This window comes from Trichoplusia ni, chromosome 2 (genome assembly GCF_003590095.1).
Source record: "Trichoplusia ni isolate ovarian cell line Hi5 chromosome 2, tn1, whole genome shotgun sequence".
In the NCBI taxonomy this organism is placed as follows: domain Eukaryota; kingdom Metazoa; phylum Arthropoda; class Insecta; order Lepidoptera; family Noctuidae; genus Trichoplusia; species Trichoplusia ni.
In genome coordinates, this window is record NC_039479.1 from 13,136,781 (window position 1) to 13,158,015 (window position 21,235).

Sequence of the window (21,235 nt, forward strand, 5' to 3'; positions counted from 1 at the left end):
TTATAAGTGTAATAAGTTACTTCATACGCTTATCTGATAATCTAATTATCGTTGTATATTTTTGAAATAATAAGGGTTATTTTGAAAATCCAGTTCTCTATGAATTATTTGACATTCACTATTTTGATTTATATTTTGTCAATCCACATCCTTGATTTGTTGATATTAAAGTCAATAATGTACTTGTTTTAAAGCTTCCTCTAATCGCATTGATACAATATACGACTAACCTTACTTATGCATAATCATTATAACATTGCAATTCTCAGTACAATACGTCATGTCCGGAAATTATGGATCAACCCTTTTTTTCGCGAAACCCAAATGCTTAGCCGTCCGTAAAATTACCTACCAGGTGCTACTCCGTTAATCAAAACACATTGTGTAAACCAAAAGCAATACTCGAACTAAACACAAATAGTGACAGTACTTATCACCAAACTTTCAATCTCCAAAATAATTTTCTCCAACCAATGAGTTTAACAAACATTTGTCCCAAGCGGCCAACACCAACATAGCCAAGCTTAAGTGCTGCCATTGTGAAAAAAAAATGTCGAAATGTACTTGTAAGAGAAAAAGTCATTCCGAAGACATTTTGCGAGGCTCTCAAGAGTTTGCGGGTTGAAAAAGCTGAGTTCCGGCGAACCGCGGACCACTTATCGACGCCGGCGCGACGCGATGAATTAGCGAAAATGTACTAAAAGTTAGAGTGGAAAAAATATGTCGATGTTAATGATTTTAAAGATTTACTTTTAGAAGTCAAAGTTGTTGTAATGGTTCTCCATTTGTGCCAGTTAATGTCAATTTAAAAATGACATGTTTTAATATCTTTATAATAATACGTTTAGTGACTTATCAAAGTAGGTACTAATAAGTTATCAAAGGATATTTATATATTATGGTCTCAATAATTATTTCAAAAATCCATTCTTTAACTACTTCCAACGTGATACCTTATCACTAACAAACCAACAATACATACACAAAAACACGATTCGAAAGTTTCTATTAACAAAAACCTCATGGTACAGTGATACAAATCCTTGTAATTGCTAGGTTCGCTGTCAGCCCAGCAAAAAGCCGGAAACATGAGTTACAATAGATACAATACATACAATAGATACATTAGTTCTTGTAACCGTAACATCTGATACATTCATTTTGTTTCACTTACTGCAACGGAAATAAAAAATAAAATATGTATTTTTTTTAACTTTAACGGCCTGTTGACATAGGGTTACATGTCAAATATTTTATATATTTGTCGGTCGATGTATTCGTGTATTCCTAGTATTATATGTTACATTTTTGGTTGCGCATTTTAGTTAATGCGGTATTGCGTTACAATATCGTTGACTCACCTAATGCAGGCATTAAAAGCACCAATAGCAACGAATGCAATATTTGTGCTTAATTTTAACGATTATAAAAATTGAACATTATGAAATTGTGTGGTTACATACTTAATGTTCCTTATAATACAAATAAAACTTACGATACGACTTTCGAATTTAATGGTATTTTTCACGATCCTAGCTTCAAACTTAATGTCATGAACAATTTCATAGGTGTATCAGAATATTGCCTTTACTTTGTTTAAAAAGTTTATAGCAAATAAAGCTGTTGAAATAAATACTTCGCAATTTTTAGTTAGAAGCGACGTGTACGGCTTCGACTAGTCTAAACAAACGAATATAATTAGACTTATAAAAACTTTCACCCAGGCATTTAAACAAAAATAGTTTTAAATATTTCTACAATCTTTGCGAATAATCTAGAAGAGTTCAGTTCTATTTTTATTGTTTGATTTTTTTTTTTTATTTGTAATCAGAATTGTCAGCCAATTAAATGTAGTTATTTCAGGCAGTATTTTCTTGTATAGCATAAAAACCTCTTTTTTTATATAGCTCACAGATATAACACCATCGTACTAATTACATATTGGTGATTTGATGACATGATTTATGATTTTAAAATGAACATCCTGTACTAAACCAGCAGACCACAAATCTACAATCGGGTTAAAAGTAAACAGTCACTTCATAGTATCAATGAATTATTCCATCTCGAGACAGTTATATTGACTACTAATGGCTCAAATCCGTCCCCTTATGCACCCGCCTCTGAGGTCACCAGTATCATACACTTTACATACAATACTTGAGAAATATGCGCATATTTACAGCATCAACGTCAGCCCACTTAACTGCTTAAAACTCTGTACTGCTTGCAAAATGAAGGGGAAACTAAGAAAAAGTATTGTAGGTGTCTTGTCTTGCACGAGCGATAATTTAATATTCGTTATTGTTCTTACCTGTCATGCTAATAGTCATTATAATTAAGATGTGAAACTGATTTTCTGAATATGCAAACGATTATGTAGGTTACATTTCATAAATTATAAAGTAGATGCATGAACCATGCAATTATGAAAAGAAACGTCCAAGTTCTCGTCCAAAACCTACGAGTATCAAGTTTCAGATACTTAGAATTCAAACTTCGTGCAAAAAGCCACTCCAGACCAAAATAAATTCCACAACGGAAACAATTCACGTGTATAACGAACTTGGTATCCGAGCGATCGGCAGCTTGTCAAATTTTAATTGTTGCCAAAAAAAAACTTCGGTCCGAAACTGGAGTACACGCATTTTTGCGAAGCGCTGCAAAGCGCTTAGTGCGCCCTGCGTTCCGAAATAAAGTGCGCTTACCTTTTACCCATCCACTGTACACTGTAGCGCGTTTGAACGCGATGACATCGATTGGATTAGCTTATACCCGAATAAATAAAATTCCAGAGTAGCCAAACAATATAAACGTTATCACAAAAATAAAAAAGCCATACAAAGGATCGGTTGCGATAAACATTTCACTCTATCAAATGAAACTTTTAACGTCGTTTTACGAGAATATCTCGGCTATAAAAGCAGCTCTTATCTGCTATTGTTATCTAACACCCGATAATCGAAAAGTTTGAATTCATTCAAGAAACTCGATATCACCTTGAGTTTGAAACAAATGGATCACTGCGGGTCCTGTCCGCATCGAGATCTTCCAATTTCAAGAGGTCACGTAATTATTCCACTTGGTATCAAGCGCCTCTCGTTTTAAAAGCCTATTCTTGTTACAGATAAAGCGGAGATATCTTCTGACCTTAGTGTATCTTTAGGTATGTATTTTCAGGATAAGAAACAATGAATTTTAATTCCTTTCGACGCTCGTTGGCTCGTAAATAAGCCGTTTATCGTATAGGTAATTGGGACTGCGGGCGACCGCTCCCATAACGCATGGGTTATCGATACGAGAGTATAAATTAAATTATACTATCTTTACGGCATCAGTTAGTTGGGACAAATGATACAAATCTATCCATAAAATGTAATTTCTTGGGATATTATACTATTTTCTGAAGTTTAACGGAACAATTAGGAAATAAGTAACTGAAACTGTTAGCTGGAAAATTATTTAAGTAGATTATTGTAACACGTAGTATAAATGTAGAAATCGAACATCATCATGTTCCAATATTTATTCCATTTTACCGATTTCTGCCAAAACATACGTTCCTATACCAAAGTGATACAAATTGATAAAATGTAGTTCAGCTGTTGAAATTAATTATTATGAAGTCAAAGATCAATCCAACAAACATGTTATGTGATAACTTGACCTACACTCTTATATTTAAGTTGATTGACATCAGTCAGCTGTTTATGACATTAATACATTTCTTTCATATAAAATACAAGTACAATTTTAATCTTTGCAAAAAGTTTATAAACAAATGAATTTAATTAATTTAATCCAATTTAAGATTACTTTTATATCTATCCAAGATTCCTTTCCAGTCCTTAGTTTATCTTGGGTTGAACAAATATATCAAAATGCTACTTCAGAAGTGGTTCTTGTTGAAATAAGATAGTGGAGTAGAAAAAAATACTTTTTATGACTGAGAACACCCAGAGAGCGGCATTATGATATTGTGAAAAGGTTTAACCTGTACCATGATATGGGGCTATAGTAACGTAATTGGCACCTTCGAAAAACCTAACTTTAGTTTTAATTTTATTTCATTTCGTTTTTGGATATTGCTCGAGGCTAAACCAGCCAGTAACAGCTAGTTTTTTTTTTATTAAATGGTTTGTTCCTATTTGATCGCTGTTACTTTTGGTCTTCAATTTTGACTGATTATGTAAAGTTTAAAAGTACTATTTATAGGTCGGAAACTTCATTAGGTCAGGGTAATCATAGCGCATAACTAAGACAAATTTACTTTTCCTGGGTCATATCCTTACGATCAATTTTTTACTATTAGCGAGAACTATATAATAGTGTAATATCCAATCACAAACTTTCATAGTGTCCTTGGCATAAAATTACATCTTATCAAAATCGTATCACGGTTCATCAAAACCCTTCAGTGACAGCGGGACCTAAATCCACCATCCGAGTCTATCAAAATCGAATAAAGCACAATTTTCCTCCATTACCGCCCTTCATATCTTCCGTCATTTCACGTATCGCTTCCGAGCCTAAAAGAGGGTAAGATGTAAAGATGAAAATAATAAATCCGTATCGAATATGCACGGCTAGAGCGAATGAAAAATTCTTCGCACGAAAATATTATATTCGTCCGTGTAATTCGCCTGTCGGGGATTCGTAGCGATCCATCAACAATTAAATGTTGGGTTGTTGGCGATACATTATCGGCCGTATTGCGAACGTACTGATTGATGGCACTGGTACCATGAAACCATAGATGCTTCCCGCTCCATTGCCTGCCAGTCTATGGAGACTACTGTCATTGAATGACCGATCACCGATTTATGCTACTGCCCGAATCATACATACTAACATTCAGCCCAATTGATATACCAGCCATACAGGCATTGATTAAACATGGAAAGATTATTTCACTACCCAAATTGGTCCCAATATTTCTCCACTAGGGTGGTCTTTGATAAAATGTGCAATAAATTTAAACGAAGCACGTAGATAATTACCTCCATTTAACAACCAAACAATGTGCACCTGATATTATTAATATTTTGGAATAGAGGGGCTTTAATCACAGCCTCGAATTTGAGCTTAATTATTCGTCCGTCGGATAATTAATTAAACAAAAGACGGCATGCAGCCTAGGTGAGTATTGAAACTGACTTCCATTGTTGTTAGGATAACAGGGAAAAATCCGCGATGCTTCCGGCCGCGTCCCTGCTCCTTCATTGTTCAGCCTTCCGCCTCATTCCAATTTACGCAGCTCTTTCATCGCGTGACTGATGCATTTATCATTCGTGTTTGAGAAATTTCTATATCCCTTATAAATTGTTTATTGAACGGGCGTTTCTAATCGCGTCGCTACGTCTATCTTGATGTTTTTTTGATTCCGACTCGTACGACAGATTTGTAGGCATTTAGCGTGAGGTCGTAGGGTGGGTCTCTCGTTCCCATGGTATTGGGGTGTTACGCTATTTTAGTGCGTCGTCGTAGGGTAATTTACGAGCATGCAATGCACACAAGCAGCCCTGCTTTTAGGGCGATGGGCTGGAATAACGATTTTTCGTGAATTTATGTCTCTTTAAAGATGATAAGTGATTGTACTCCGATATTCACACACGGGTTTAGAGAACGGAACGTGAGATATGTGTGGTACGAAATTAACCGTATCCCTTTTATGAATTATCGGAAACATCTTGATAACAATCTAAATATTAAATTAAATTACGGTGTTTAGTTAGGAAGGTGGTATCGCTTGCGGCAATTAACAAACATATCTGTAGTTATTGCTGAGCTCCAAATTAAACTTTAGTTTTGTTCCTGTTAAGCGGTTTTGTGGCTTTCATGTTTGATATTGTCCGCTTGTAATAGACGCATACCGTAATAAATATTGTCGCTGTCACAGATGTATTTTATCTCTTTTCTTCTTCGATTTATTGCGACAAGATACTCTTTCGGTCAATTGAAGCTTTTTAAGGTACGAAAGTAACCAAGCTTTAAAATAGTGAAACTGACGGAAATCCTTGATTGAATTATTAGGTACCTACACTTGTAAGTGTGTAGGAATTTGCTAATAACAACCGAAGATGATAAGTAAATATCTATTATTATCCACTAATTAGCTGTTACTCTCATCACTAATGCATTTTATGTGTAACACATATTAAGATTCCGAAGAATTAACAGGAGGCCACTTAAAGTTGTAACTCTGTCTCCATATGCGGCGTCGAATATTTAACTACACAAACAAACCCATTTAATAGTTGAACTGTTGAACCAATTTGTTCTCAAATTATTTGTCAAGACGGTCCATTCCGAAAATTGTTCCAGATTTAGTTCTAAAGGGGTTCGAACGCGCCACCAATGTTCCCATTTGAAACAATGTCACCGGCAATTGCAGACATAATCTCATAGAATTGTTACTACATTTTTATTTGATAAAGTATTTTGTTCCGATAAAATTGAAAATGGTTCGAGATGTATTTGTACAAATATAGTAATAATAAAACGAAATAAGTTGTTAATGGAGCGGATAACAACGTTTAATAATTATTATTGTTCATTCATGTGTATAATTAACCGGTTTAATTGATGAATCATACATAACTGAGTGAGCTTTCAAACAATTCGACGTGTAACATACCTATGTTTGCTATTTGGTGAAAGTAAAAAAAATGGCCCTTTCGTCCGAATCACTAAAACAATTTGGTCCTTGAGTACGAGGGACATTATGCATGTGTGTGTGTATATATAGTGATGTGTTTGTGCCCAAAGATGCAGTTGCAGCTCTTAAAGCCGTCGTAAATCAAAACGGTCCTTTAATATTATTACAAAAGTCAATATCTTTTATGGTATCGGGCAATGTCACGGAAAAAGCAATGAGGTGTGAGCTCCGCGCATCTGCCAGCATTGTGCACGATAATGATCGTTTGTTGCATACACTGTTACTGGTTTTAGCCGAATTTACGATACTGATAGCAATTGGCTGTCCTGGAAATTAATATGGCTATTATATGTGTGTTTATTAATAGGGACGTTAGTGGTCGCTGGCTTAAATAGTCAGGCGCACGGCGAAATTTCATTTTGATACTGGACGTTTGGGATTTTTGACTCAAAAAGCGTGGTACTTACAATAAAATTCACTTAAATTTTGATTTATTGTCTATCGTATTTTTTTACGTAATATATATATTAGCAAATGCTATGCTAGCAATGATGGTATCTGCTAATTTTCGAGTTCAAAACACAGTAATCAATTCTACCATTTGGCAGAACATAAAGTTGTTAGCCGCCCAAAATAGAGCACGACCTCACCGAAATCGCGTATGCCTAATAGTATTTGCCGTGTCTACGCGTACCGAGGTCTACAACCTTTCCTCCGGGAATAGAACAGTAAGTTGAGTATATAAATTAGCTGTCAGGGCGCTAATCGCTCCGACAGGCCGCGATGAAACTTTAGAATCCATCAGTGGTCTAAAAGGCCAACGTGTTCAGAAATAGATACACAATAAACGCAGTTATTTATATTGTTATCCTTTTAGCGAAAGCCCCAGAGAGGCCGTTACTTTTAATGAATCGCATTCTCTGTTTGCCTAAGGATTTTGAATTGACTCGATTTATGAATTCGATGTTTTGAAATCGATTCGTGAGATTATTGTGTTGTAGTTTATACGCTTTTTCTGTTAAGAATTATTAAAACGATTTATATTTTTAAATCCGGATAATTTCTAATTTGTTGTAGCTTCATTTGTCTGAAAACACATTGTATAAAAACGAGTCTAGTAATTACAAATGAGACATCACAGTTTCGAAAACGACAATTAAAGCACCTCAATTATGAAACTTTTAGATTTATACTTACCACTTTAACTAACCATAACGAGAACCAAAAATCACAGCAATGACATAGAAACCAATACAAAGTCAGCGTTCGCAAACGACCCTTCGAGATTCACACGGTTCGGGGAAAAATTGTCGTCTGCCGAAGTACAATGGCACACAATTACCGCCGGCCATCGTAATGAGCGCGCCAATGAGATAGCAATAAAATTTCGCCGCACAATACGGTCATAATTAGAATTAACTGTCTCATTCCCGCCCACATCCGATGGCCATCTCCATTTTGTAACCCCCATTGACGCTAGCCAGAGTTTTCTCGACTGTTTCGCGAGAATTATGACCTCTATTCAATTGCTTGCGATCGTGTAGTGATAATGGTTTTGCAGTCTGATCTGTCCTTTTAAAGATGCTTAGAGAATTGTTATCTAATGTGGCCTTGTTGTTTGTGTTAGCAATGTCACCGTAAATCGGTCTTTAGCTGTCATAACAAGAATTATCATAGCAATACTTGAAGAACACGTTTTTTTGGTTATTTTGGACCTAAATATGTATAATTTCCCTAGTCTGTCGTTCAGAATTATTCCTCTTCATCTTAAACTACATATAAAATAAACCAAACTAATATTAGCTAAAGTTTAATAAAGTATAAAGACCACTTCAGACTCAACCAGCCCATTTCGCTAACAGAAATTCACAAAAAACCTTTCAAGAAAACACATGCGTCCAGAAGCAAAAACATCGTAAAACAAACTCTTTGTTCAAACATCTGTTGTTAAACACCTTTATACTTGAAAGAGTAAGTTTTTGTTGAGCCAATTAAAACGATAGTTCCTTGTGTGTGTATTGAAATTCACGGATCACTCAAGCAGTCCTCATTTACAAGATTTAGTAGGAATTAGAAGGGAGAATAGTGCATGCATTGTTTGTTACACAATGTTCTATTGTTCTAGACTTTAGGAGGTTTTGTTCGTAACCGTTTCATTGAGGCAATTCACGTTTCGGTGTTGTGTTTTCAGTTTGTAAAGGACCGCTTATTAAGTTGAAATTGAAATATGTTATTTATGTGGCAAACTTAGTGAAATCGAGTAGATACTAAAGTTTGCAAAGATATTAGGGTATTCAATAAATATGTCAGATTAAAATAATGTATTTTTAAATGATTTATCACACGCATTATAATACAAATATACACTGACGTCATTATTTTAACTTAATCCGCAAGGGAAAAGCTCATATTATATTACATTGAACAGTCCAGGAAATAAACGCACTGTGGGAAAACAAACACTAAAATGCAAATGCTCGTAATTAGTTGTACCATAAATACTGGTCGATTCGACCCATAAATAACATAATGGAATCTCTAATCCGAATTCATAAAGCATTCGTTGTGAAACCGGAGCTCTGAATATTAACAGGATTTGATTACGACTGTGAAACCTTTTTGGAGAAAAAATGTTCCTGTTGTTTTTAGTTACAGAGTGACATATCAGCGTTTTAGGTTTAGACGAGTACTAGGATCTATCCACGGCTTGGTAGCAGGATATTGAATCAAAGAATTTTACTGTAATAAGCTGAAATTATCCATACACTGGCAGTTTATAAGGCAATATTCTAAATTAGAAATTTAATACCGAAGTATTTGAATCTTGTTAAAATATTGGTACATGGACAAAGATATACGATCTATATAATTTAGGTAATAGATACACAACATGTAATAGATTGCCATAATTCGATATAGGTACCGAACGGATCTAGCTGTGACAGTCTGCTTTCGTAATAATTTCCTGTATATCGCGCCCACTGCGCTATGATTGAATCATAGCAGGGCAACGGAATACAATGTTTAATGTGAGTTGTTAGTCTAAAACCGATTTGTCAGTAGCTACTCTCTTTCCTCTAAAGAAGTCTGTTTTCTATTTATATTTATATTTATACACGATAAGAACAGAACTAGAAGGTTTGAAATAGTGGGCTTTTTGGAATGAATGCTGAATTATTTAATTTTATACAGGTGAGTCGAAACTGTTGTCTTGAAGTCCAGGATTGTATTTTGTCCTGCCGGGAAGCGGGATTGTCCGAAAGGGTTCCCATGGCCTTGGCACACGAAGGTAAGGAACATGGATTGGTTCTAGTCAATAGAAGTCTGACACTCCATTTCGCCAAACAGAAAAAAAGTATCGTTTTCTGTACTAACACAATTATTTTATACACTTTTGAATATTTAATATTTGATTTCAAGTGCTAATGGTTATCTAATATATAAAATTCCCATGTCACGATGTTAGTTACCGTACTCCTCCGAAACGGCTTAACCGATTTCTACCAAATTTTATATGCGTGTTCAGTAGGTCTGAGAATCGACTAACATCTATTTTTCATACCCCTAAGTGATAAGGGTTGCTCACTCTAAAAAAAATATTTTATTTTTCGGACGAAATTTTTTGTTTTTACTTTTTTATAATGTGGCATTAAAAATACATCCAACTAGAAAAAAAAATATTTGGCAAAACAACGTTTGCTGGGTCAGCTAGTAAACTATAAATTAATAGCGATATAAATTATTTAAAATTTACCTGTTGTGTTCCGTGGTTTTTAGGTTAGTCAACATTTCGTTTGCGCTAAATATTATATCGGTAAATACTGCAACCTGTATTATGTACGTACGCTAAAACACATCAGATTAGTATCACATATTTATAATGCAGTCGCGTTTTGCAACCATAATGCCGTCAGTGGTTATTGAAAATAACCTGTCATTTTATTAAAAGAGCAGAATAGAAATGAAAACTGTTTTCAAATTAATGATTAAATGCAATAATTTTATAGTTTGATAAATGTATGTGATGTTTTATAAGACGTAAAAAACTTTCTGTTGTTGCACAAGTGATAAAAGACAAGGATTGGAAGGAAGGACAACCCGGTACACAAAGATGGAAATTAGTTATACAGGAGCTGCTTTAAAAAAAAACTATTTGAAGATTTCACATGGTCATCCTGGTAGGATAGATCTTAAATTTTATTATTTCTTTAATTTATACACCTAAAGTGTTGATAGCAAACACTTTTATAGCACCATCACAAGTCTGTCTTATGGTAATTAGACTAATAAATTCCGGAATTTAAACATTATCGAAAACACTACGCCGTGGAAAAAGCTATCAATCAACGACTTTGATATTCAATCTGTATTTTTAGACCCTTCAATTAAGCATAATTTAAGATAAGCCTTTAATTTTTTCGTCACGGGTGGGCCAGGGAAAGTGTAAGGCGGTCATCAGCCACTTTTTCTGTAAGCCTTTGTACCTTTTGTCTTAAAACACATCATATTTCTCGAACATAATCCATAATACATGAGATACCGGGTTCCTCCCAGCAATTACGTGTAATAAATCTCAAGTTAGATCAACAGCTGATGCTTCAATTTATTTTTATTTTGCTTCTTCCATATATTAATTTTTTACACCTAAAATAATGGTTTATTTTTAAAAAGGTTAAATCAAATTTGATTTTCGTTGGAGGACCACTTTGGTGACCTAAAAATCACTCGACACTGTGACCGGCGTTATCATCGAAAATAAATGACCAATTAAACAATCTAATTCATTTCGGTCGGGTCCCAGCGCTGGGGTGGAAACATAAATCAACATGTCGAGTGGCGATAAACATTTTGTGACTTCCAACCCAGGTGATAAAAAAGTGACCACTTTTTAGACAGTGCACACGCAAAGAGCTTTTGAAAGGGTGACATTTTTTAACTGTAACGGCTCCTTAATTGTTGCAGCCCACCCTTTAAACACGTCCCTTTTTGACAAAAAATCATCCTAAATAAATGACCTTAACAAGCCGATTTGGAGCTTCGAAAAGCAAAAAAACTTTTAGGTAGCCGATCTTAATTGGTCATAATGTGTGTGATAAGCGGGAATTCTTCAACTCTTACCGTTTAGACGCCACTTAAATTAATATTGTTAATGCCGCATGCCTAGACATTAAGTGCCTGCTAATAGGGTAAGCAAATAAGGAGGTGGACACACTTGTATAAAGTACAGAGTGTAACCGCGATGCGGATAAGAGGGTCAATATTTTGATAGCGCGCGTGGTGCGCTGGTAGAAACATGTGGTCAAACATTGAGCAATACGTTTGCGTGTTTAATCGTTGAGGCGTGTATTACAGCTCGTATCGGCATAACAAATGTAACCGCGCTTTCGCCACGCGCGTTCAAGTCACGGCGTTCAGGCGCCAAAAATATCCGCTGCGATGAATCAACCGCTAACTCGAGAAATTCCTGTACATCAAAGGCTGGAGTTTCGCGGAACCCGATTTTATATTTCATACCTCATCGTTTGGAATGTCAGCTATTTTGATTGGGGAGATTCTGTACGTCGTTCATAATTACCAGATGTGTTCTCGTCATTACCTTGCCAGAGCTGCTTTAAATAGATTTTATTTTAGAATTTTGCTGTTTACATGAACTGCAAAATTTTAGTGAGATTTATATTTCATTTTCATCGGCATTTTTTTAAAGGTTTATTGACATGTAATTGACTAATCTGTAACAACTATTTATGAACATTGATCTTTCGGGATCAAAACAGGTCCATCAACATGAATAAATGCATATCATTGCAGACGCGGCGCGAATCGAAAGCGCTTGTACATTTTTAAAACTCTAATTTTAAAGTTAAAGGCATGGCTTAATGACGTGGAAAATTTGACACTTGGCCGAGGGCGGTGGGCGAGAGTCAAATTATTCAGAGTTTTATTGACGGCCCGGAGAGATTTACACGCACAGCTGCCCGGCCGCTTCGACGGACCAACAACGCGTCTGTGTGCACACAACCTTACTTTTTATACCTCATGTTTTACATAATACATGTTCTTGTGTAAATGCTCGATAGTTTTACATGGTTATTAAAATTTAAAAGTAATAAATTGTGTTCGTGAAGAACTCGGTTTATTACACATGGTATAAAAACTCTTTTTCGTTTTGGCATAGCTGTTACTCAGTTTTTATACTGTACCACGTACGGTTAGCCGCAATTTAGCTGGTTAGCCGCCGTCAGAGTAACTTTAACGCCTAGCCGCAAACGACTGCACCGTAAAAATTTCTATGCAATCGTTCAGCTGGCAATGTGGTTGGTTGAACTCCAGTGTGGAAGAGGCCGTTTTCGTTGGTTATTTGATTGAAATAGCTCAGTTTTCGACGAGTAACCTATTATTACAGTCAATTAAAGAACCTTTAAAATATATTTATTTAGTTTATATACATTTGCAGCAGTTTCCATAACAACAGACGTCAAAATATCGAGAATGCACATTATGCACAATGGGTCTTAACTTCTTTAAATTATCGTCTAGAAATATTTCCTTTTATTTATTGACCGTTTCAGTTGGCCAAGCTCACAGCCGTAGGTATAATAAAGAAGAAATTTTATTTCTACCGAACTTATTTTACGAGTCGAAATGAAAATGCTTAATTTCGTGTTTCGAACAGTTTCGTCAAGAAATGTTCGAGTTTTAATGTCTAATTTTCAAATTTAGTACGTTTCGAATTCAGAGTTTCGTTACATCTTTATTTTAATTTTGAATGTCGATGGGTGGAGTTCAGGAGAAAGATAACTTCAAATGTTTAATCCCAAACTGCCATCAATAATTGTGCCGGTGAGTGTATTTAGAAATATTTAAGTATGTTAATCAGTTGTCTATGTAATGGTGAGTTGTGTCGATGATTATAATTATTTCAACAGGCATATTTTCATGGTACACTAGTAAAGATATCTTTCAGTTTAAGATTTAAAATAAAACAGTCAACTAAAAATCGATACCGATCGATATCTATACCTTATAAACTCATAAACAACCCATGAAGTGGGCCCAGATGAGAATATTTTTAACATATTCTATAACATCCGGGAAAATGAGAGTTCCCATGGGAATATAAAACAAAAGCAGGTGCTTGTGGACGTACACGGAATTTCATGAACAGTTAAAAACTATCCTTTGAAGTTAAACTGAACGGAGTAGAGGTGTTCTTTATTTGAAAGTAGCCATTTACGAATTTTATACTACTATTTATTTTAAGAAAATAAAACTGATTTATTTCAAACTGCAAAGTTAGTTATTGAAGTGTAGTAAATAAAAAATAATAAAAAAAAGTGCAAATTCAAAAGCAGGTTTTCCGCTCGATTAAAATCTTTAAATATGGAATGTCCATTCACTAATGAAGAAAGGATGATTTGTGACATTAAGAATTCAGGAATTCAACAATTTATTTGTTTTATCTCTTGGTACAAAGTAGGACCCTGTTGTTCGGATCAAGAATTTGACACTATCAGCAGATGATCCAGGCAAAGGTTATCTGAACTAATTATTCAATATTATCTTCAATGGATAAACACAGAAAACAAACAGCTTCTGTGCGTTAAATAACTCAATAAGAACCTTATCATGAAATCAATAAAACTGTTAATACATTGTTTCATGATAATTGTGTAAAAATATATTTTTTTTTATCCTAAGCCAAACATTTTTTATCAGCCGATCTACAAAACCGTATTGAAAAACGCTTCTAATTTCGAACTACCCGTAAGGGAAAACAAAACAGTGTAAATAGAAGGCAGAAACTAAAATGTAACGTGCCTCCCGAAAAATGATAGAACGTTGTTACAAAGATGGTCACCCATGCATAGACTTAACCTGTGATTAATTAACTAGTGCAGTTGTAGCTTAGCCATGAGCACCTCAATAACGAGTAAATAAGTGACGCTCCAAAGTTTCTATTGGTCTCTACATTTTACTATATGATTTTCTTTGTGCCTTCTACTTTTCGCGTCACTATTTTTGGTTGTTGCAATCTCTAGTAGAATTCGAAAATATACATGACTCAACGAATTTTAAATTTATATTCCACTATAATAATAATATTATAAAGGCAAAAGTTTGTGAATGTGTTTGTTACTTCTTCTCGTCAAAACGGCTGAAGCGATTTTAATGAAATTTGGTATGGAGTTAGCTGACACCCTGGATTGACACATACGCTACGATTTATTACGAGAAAATATCTAATTTTCTAACCACGCGGGCGAAGTCGCGGGTAACAGCTAGTAACACTAATTTACACCACAGGTAAAACGAGACACGAATTTCCACGAGTTTGCAAATACCTCTATATGTATAAAATCTCATAAAATCAATAAAAGTAATAAGTATCGTCATATTCCGTTAATTAAATGATAATTGAACGGCATTCGATGGAATTATTATTGAGATCGTTACAGTAATTTTTGCTTTTCATTTTGTCATTTGTTTCCGCTTCAGATTGTCTGAGTGCGTCTGAATCATTGTCTCGTTCATTTAATTAATTATTTCAGGATGTATTTGGTTTCATGGAGAAACATTTTTAGTTTGGCTATATTTAACATACTGCTCAGATATACCTAGTATATTTTATGAGTATATAATTTTTGTGCATTTAACCTGTCTTAAAGGATACTGGAAAGAGGTGTAAAACTCTCCAACACAACCAAAAAGATTATATCTTGTGCCGTTAACATGAATTGATCAAATTGCATTGAATTAAACTGCAGCTTAAAATTTTTCAAAGTCTGTTGTATCTTTTATTTTTCAAATCAACGTAAAAATACCTGATATTTTTAGTTATTCATGTGACGAACTAAAAAGGAACTGTTTACTTCTCAAACCCGGTCAACATCCCTCTGATATTATTATATTAGATTATTGCAAGGGTATTTCGTTTTGTGACATTAACTCAAGAAATTATGATGTCTTTGTTACAATTTCTCGATAAATTCTTCCTTCGTGCAACGTTCCATACGAGCACATGTTCACATGCAGTGCTTGGTCCTATTGTTCTTTTTTTTCTTATTTCATTTGTTTTTAAACATAAATCTCCGCAAAAATGTCGTGACTCATACTTTACCAGCCTGTATCTGTAGCCAACGGACAACGTGACAGTACCTGTAATCATACTTTATAAACTGTTTATGATAAACAAACCGTTAGTATAACAGGTCATATTTATAGTGACATTTACAACAACAATTATTGTTTCATAACAAAAAAAAGTGACGCAACCAAACCATAGTTTGTAATACCTCAAATCAAAACATCTTAATATTGTCGCCTGAATACAGTACAAATAAAACAAATGAACATCGCCTAATAAATGTCCTGTCATCGCAAAATCGCTTCATTGGCCAACCACGACATTTTATTGCCACAAAACATCTTTCCGTTAACGTGTCACAACATAAAAGGGACAGAAGTCGAAAGTTAGAAATAAATATTATAAATAACTTGCGAAGTTTGAAGTCTCGTGTCAAAGTCTTTATAGAGCAGCAGTTTATGTCTGATCAAAGTTCTGCATTCCTGTGTGGCTCGTGGAATAGTCCCTGTACTATGACATCTTAAATAAATAATATCGACGCCGTCAGACCGAGATGGCGCTTTACACCGGCCGTAGCTATGTCTCGCTTCCTCATCAGCAACAGCTTCGTTTATATGCGTCTGCTTGCTTGTAGTAAGGGCACTGGTGTGATAAATATATGAAGAATTTACGATTTAGTTTTATTTATTTGGTTGCGACACCGTGAATGACGAGTGACTGTTAAATATATAATTTGTGTTTTATTATGCGTCTTCAGATATTTGTGTGGAGTTTTATTTTGCTTTTTCTGTGGTTTGTAAACTAAGTATTTACAAAGAAGTGTTAGAATATTTTTTCTGCTTTTAATTTATCGCAATACTGATGTAAAGGGTTGTTAATCCCATTTAATGAAGTTTTTAATCAATTAAAATTACTTTAGCTATGCATATATGTGGTACCCTGGATTGGAGCAATATATTTATCAGGTTTTTGTTGTTATGAGCCTTATGTTACAAAACTCATTAAATAGCCTTTTACACGCAGAATGTCTGAACACAAAGATGCCGTAACTCGCATATTCTTTTTTAAGTAATGAATCTTAGACGCTCAAAACATCACACTTTACTTTGAAATTTATTACCAACTTTATACATGCTCTTCATACAAATAAAATAAAGAAGTTAGGGAACGTGTCATGACATCATTTTTAGCTGAATATAGACTTAACATGTTAAGTTAAATGTCTTCCTTTATAGGAATGCAATCTTAAAGTCAATTTTTGTTTAACTATTATTTAGCCAATGTGTTAACTAGCAGCACAATATAAGTCTAGATTAGTAACACCGGATTAAAAAAAAACGGTCAAGTGAGAGGCGACTTCCGATAGTGAGGGTTACGGACAAATAATAGCTGGCAAATAAAATCGTCCATCAAATATATTACCACAACAATCATTGCTAAACCTCTTAAATCTTGCAACTGTCTTAATATCACGATTAGTGGGTGACTTGGAGAGGCCTATGTCCAGCAGTGGACTGCGATAGGCTGATGATGATAATGATGATGATGATGAGTGGGATTCAGCCTGGTAGCATACGAGTGGACACACAAATAACAGTGCTCTGTTGCTTGGGTACGGAACCTTGAAAAGAGTCTTTAAGAACAGATTTGCCAGGTAGTCCAATTAAATAGTGTTACATAACAATATAAACATTACGGCTTAGGATGCCGTCAAACAGTGTTAATATCGTCCCAACTATTGTTCATTTTTTGTCAGTCGAGGTGTTTTCTTTGACACCTCTATATTATCTACCTTTATTTATACAGCAAGGGACTTTCGGGCTATCCCTTTGTAAGATATTGCTGTAATACTAGGATTAACTTTACCTAATGGTCCTGCCATGACATTTTTATAGTAGTATTGATTGCCAGATAGCACCTTAATGTGTGACACTATGTTTTTATAATGGTTAATGGCTTAATGTTCAAAAAATGCAAACTAAGATCTTCCTGTTATTCGGACGAATCTAAAACAGCATTAAAAATAAAAATATTGGTACCTGCTGAACAGGAAGTAGACACACGTCATTATATTTATTTTATTTGGTGAACAATTTTTGAGAACAAATAAATAAGCTGATTATCCCTCGCAAAATATTATATTTCAAATCCCCAATCATTCATGAACATCCAAAATTCCCTCTTAACAATAATCTCTTGGGCGCTTTGTGAAGCCGCTTCCGCCGTTCACAATAGATGCATGCAAACTTCGTGAAATGGGTAAAAATAATCCTCTACCCGAGCCCAATACATCACGCGAACTGTCAGTACAGACCGCACGAACAAAAATATACCATTGTGAGATACGAACAACGCTTTCAACAAAACTTTGGTAAAAACTTGTGCAATTTCGAGCGTACGCACCGACGCAACGACAGACATACAATACCTTCTCCTTACCATGTCGCAATCATACAAAAAACTAATCGTCCCTTGTCAAAGTTTTCACACGAAATGTCTATTTTGAATTCCAATTGTCCATAACGACGGATCGTTAGCTTGTAAATCAACGTCGGCACTGAGCGATTGATGGTACCAGCAATTAAAAAACTAGCTGCGCTGTCGACAAATAGACATTTGGGACTGTTCTTAAATTAGAAGAGGCACTCGTGTTTGTACGCACAACTGACAATTAATCAATTCCAAAAGTAGAGCGCTTCATATTTTAAAGATTGGAGCGATCAATCCCTCGTAGTGTGGGTCCCGCCCTCGCCGTTAAGCCCTACAAAACAAACATTATTCAATATGTATGTTTTCATTTATTTTTATAATAACACCCACGTTCAAGCAGCCGCGTGTGATCGTTACGAGCGCGCAGGTTTCGTGAGACTTTCCTATAAACTTTTAAGGTTGCAGTCAAAATATTTTCAAATGTTACAATCGTGACTTATACGGGTACGTTCAGTAAATATTACACTTCCAACGCGAGGAATCATAACAAGCAAATTGTGGCGATATTTAAGGGGATTTGTTGTCACTGGGAGCGGGCGGTGGAAGAGACGTTTTCTAGTTCTGTCACCATGTTGACTAAGTAACAACGTAAAGAATAAACACTATGAAGTCCGTCGTCTTGGTTCGTTTGCTAAAGTTATCTCCGGGTCGCGCCTTGGAAGTAAAAAAGTCAACAATGTCATTATGTCTTGGAGTGCCGTCTGAGCTAACTATGCCTGTTGTCATATCTACGTCAGAGATAATATTATGAGAGTTTTATCTGCTTTTCTAACTCATTTTTTTGTTTGCATCACCTACACATGTCAAATGAGTTCGTAGTTAGCTCGTGAAAGCGTAATCTGGTAGTTTTGACTACAGTTACGCTCGCAAGTTAAAAATATCCACAATTTACAGGTCAAATTAATCAGTCTATTCATTCAAATAACAAAACAGCATAAAACCATTAAGCTTTACACAAAGGATACTTTGTAAACCCGAAGTACAGCAGTAAATAATTACTATAAAAGAAATATCTTAATTGTTTTTATGGCTGCCACTTCTGAATACCAACGGTTGCCCAAAGAGACCATTGTTTATATAAACCGATAATTATTTCCAAGCTGCACGCTGACAACCCTCAAGTGTCCATAAATTATAAACTTAACCTTGGCCACGTTTGTTTAAGTTTCGTCTAGACGCATATGCGACGTCATGTGCATATGCATAGACGCATATGCTTCGTGAGAAATATTTTATAGTTGAAGTGGTTAGTTTTATATATTTTCGTTATTTGATTTGTTTGTTTAACCGCTGTGTTCTTCGAGCTTCTGGATCAGTCAATCTGTCAATAAGTTTGAAGGCAATTAACTATTTTAAGATTAAAATAGTTACATTTTGTATACGGGCACATCATACAGAGTGTACGATAAATAATTATGGTATTTCATGTGTTACAAGGATTTCAAATGTTTGCTACAACAAAAGCACATCGCGTAGATCTAATACCCTTAACAACCGATTGAAAAAGGATATTATACTAAAATTAACCTAAAAAGATCCATGCAAAGAGGTCAATTTTAATGACACCAATATTGAATCCATCATTACCTAATCCCAACAAAAATCTTCATAAATGACAAAACACAATCACGATTTTCGATTGATTCAGATCATTCTAATAATGAGCTCACATTCGATATTACTGCGTCTATTTTAATGCAATCAGGTTTATTGGACAGTTTCCCTGAGGCATAATGCGTCGTTAAACCTAATGGCATCCGTTACCTAACTTTATTGACGCTTCCTATAATCTGGTTTAAACTGGCGACAATTTTAGCGCGTCATAAAAAGGTACGGATTAAAAATCAGGACGTAGTCGCGTTTTCAACGTTTCTACTAAAGGAATTCAGTAGTTTCAGTTCTCATTTTGTTGGACGTATTTTTCAGTGTCTGCACTAAGTTTGTTACATTGCAAAACATTTAGCGGTTTTAGCGGTCTTTTGTTAATGATTTCATGGATTAAGTATCTACATATATTCGCTTTATTTATGCTATTTGATAGGGTCAACAACAAGTCAATTATTGACATTCAACAACCCAAATTAGTCATAATGTAATGTTTGGTAAACTAGAAGATTGATAAAGAAGTATTCATACACAAGCGTCATAGCTTAATTGGTGCTCTAAATTATATACCTTCATTACCTAGAAATATTAAAAAAAAAATTTACTAAATGTATTATCGATAGAGGTCGTGTTAGACGCGCTAATTATATGAAAACCATTACCAACCGTAACGTTAACATCAAATGACGCTTATTACAGACACATAGAGTTTAAATTCGTAATTCATTCTCTACACAATATGAGCTTAATTTTTACCATAATCCCATTATTTACAACTCACATCGGTATCTTATCTATGCGGCAAAGTACAGGACAGTCTTAATAACCAAAACATTTTCGAAAGAATAAGTTATTGCCCCAAATTACGCCCGTTCTACATCCGACGTTGTAAAAATATAGTCGTAAACTTCGGTCTAGTTATATAAGTATCTTTTAAAATGTGAGTTTCAAAATCTTGGTAAAGATTTTACTATACATGATTCTTGAATGACTGCCAATCAATATTTTGAATAGTTAGGAACAGTTTGAAATTATACAGTAACATAAAACTGATGGAAATTTTAGTATTCAGTTAATACTAAATTTTCTTTTTAGGAGTCAGTTTCGAAAAGGTCCCAACGGAACAAAATGCGTGTCAAAAACCGTGATAGCTACTATAGCTAGGGAATTAAGCATTTTTTTCCCATTTCAAGGGACACTCAGTATTGCAATTGCCTCGAACTTAAAAGTAGAAGTAAGCGTATGCCTTAATAAATACTATTTGAATTTAAATAAAAGTAAAAAATAATCATTTTTTATAGAAAACCGCCGATTCTTCAATTCTAATATTTAATTCTTGAGCGCAAAAAGTAACATAAATTTAATTGAGTGTAAACTCAATCTCTGTGAGTATAATC

General features: G+C 34.7%; 1 protein-coding gene across 4 annotated transcripts in view; it reads left to right on the forward strand.

Annotated features, from left to right (window-relative positions):
* Window positions 1-21,235, forward strand: part of LOC113507828 (protein sax-3-like) — a 55,460-nt gene that overhangs the window by 14,679 nt on the left and 19,546 nt on the right. For 2 of the 4 annotated variants that reach the window (XM_026890763.1, XM_026890757.1), the window contains exon 2: window positions 3,128-3,166. The exons of the other annotated variants lie outside the window; for them this stretch is intronic. The gene's annotated coding sequence lies outside the window, so the exon portion shown is untranslated. The remainder of the gene's footprint in view (window positions 1-3,127; window positions 3,167-21,235) is intronic. 4 annotated transcript variants of the gene reach the window in all.